Source organism: Gekko japonicus, unplaced genomic scaffold (assembly GCF_001447785.1).
Source record: "Gekko japonicus isolate JY-2015 unplaced genomic scaffold, Gekko_japonicus_V1.1 scaffold1302, whole genome shotgun sequence".
NCBI classification, from domain to species: Eukaryota; Metazoa; Chordata; class Lepidosauria; order Squamata; family Gekkonidae; genus Gekko; species Gekko japonicus.
In genome coordinates this window covers 255,305-257,080 of record NW_015173167.1, presented here as the reverse complement: position 1 = coordinate 257,080, position 1,776 = coordinate 255,305, and positions in this window count along the sequence as shown.

Genomic DNA, 1,776 nt, shown 5'->3' with positions numbered 1-1,776 from the left:
TTCCCCCCCCCCCCCCCCCAGAGTGTGGAGGGGGTCTAAAATCTAATGAAATAAATAAGTGAGCTTACTCCTTTTTCCATCTCCAACAGCAATACTTCGGGGGAATTCACCCTCCTGTCATCCAGTAGGCTGAATGGCAAATCACAAGGTGTTTATTTCCCTTTCAGCCAGTTTAAACTACAGCGTGAAGACTGAGCATGCTTGGGAGCTTCCCCCTCTCCCACTGCAGGGTGAATTAGATCGAAAAACATGATTTTTCCCACGCATGGTATGTGAGGCAGATTTTCCCGCCAAAACACTGTTCACCGCTCTGACTGAGCCAACCTCTTAGTAGTGTGTTTGAATTATAAGCTTATAGTTTTCTTTGTGTTGCACCCAGTGTGATAGAGGTTGTTTTGCTTTTGCCCATTCCAGATATTTTTATGTAACTCAACAGGAGCCCTCTTATAAAACCCATTTGGAAATGTCACTTGACACGTATTAAAATTGAAACAAAAAAAGGTTGATTTTATTGAACAGGCAGAGTTGTAACAGGAATAGGGCAGAGGATGAATTCTTTGAACTGTAGTTCTGACTGTTCCCTGGAAGGCCAGATAATGAAACTGAAGCTCAAATACTTTGGCCACCAAATGAGAAGGGAGCACTCACTGGAGAAGAAGACCCTGATGCTGGTAAAGATTGAAGGTCAAAGAAGACGGGGACGGCAAAGGATGAGATGGTTAGACAGTGTCATAGATGCAACGAACATGAAATTGAGCCAACTTCAGAGGACGGCAGAAGGCCTGGCGGGATCTGGTCCATGGGGTCGCGAAGAGTCGGGACTCGACTGTGTGACTGAACAACAACAAATAAGAAAATTAGAATATCTTGAGCAGACAGAGTATATTTGAAGCTTGGATTCTAAGAGACTTGGTTATTTACCGTGAGAGATTTGTTTGTCTTGGAGATTTCTTACAGCAGCACAGTGTCTTAATAAAAAGTTTCATAACAATAACTTTAGTTTCTGGAAGTTAGAACTTTCTTCCCGTACATCTTTTTTTCCACCCTTTTGAATTATAACTTTCCCTTTCTGTACTCTTGAGGAGTCTTAAGACAGTTTCCCTTTTCGCATCTCAAACCAGAGGTCCCTTGTGAGTTGAACCCTCTGAATTACTGGGTAAGGAATATCCTCCTTTTCCTAAGAGCCATAACCCTTTTCTGTTTGGCTAGGCTGGCAGTTTTCCACTAACTACCCAAACCTCTTCTGGCAAACTTTAACCCCAGTTCTGGAGACAGTGAATAAACAGAGAATTTGGCTAGTGCTAACGCTTAGATGTCAAGTCCCTTCTGAACTTTTCCCCAAATGTATTGGTGTACAGTAAATGCTAGGAGTTACGTCTCTTTCACATCTCAAGTGACTTGTCTGTTTCCCTCAGGCTGACACACACTCTCCTGACTGGCAACTGCCAAGTCAAAATGCAAAGGATGACTGACTCTCTGACAAGATGTTATAAAACTCTCCTCAGCTGGTGCTGAACAATCAGGGAGAAGGAAGCAGGCAGCGGCCTGTCAGACTGCTTTACAGTGAGGCATTAACTCCTCATCTCCCAGTCCTCTGAGTTTGATGCATTAAGAATCCTGGTTTTGGAGGTCCGTTCGTCACACATGGGCAAAAACATCCCTCTTTCTTGCGGTTGGCCCCATCGCTGCCTTCACGTTTACTTTTAAGGAGGAACAAGCTGGGCACCTGTGGGGAATCCTGAGCGGGCAGAGGCATTTCGAAATCCCTACCTAGCC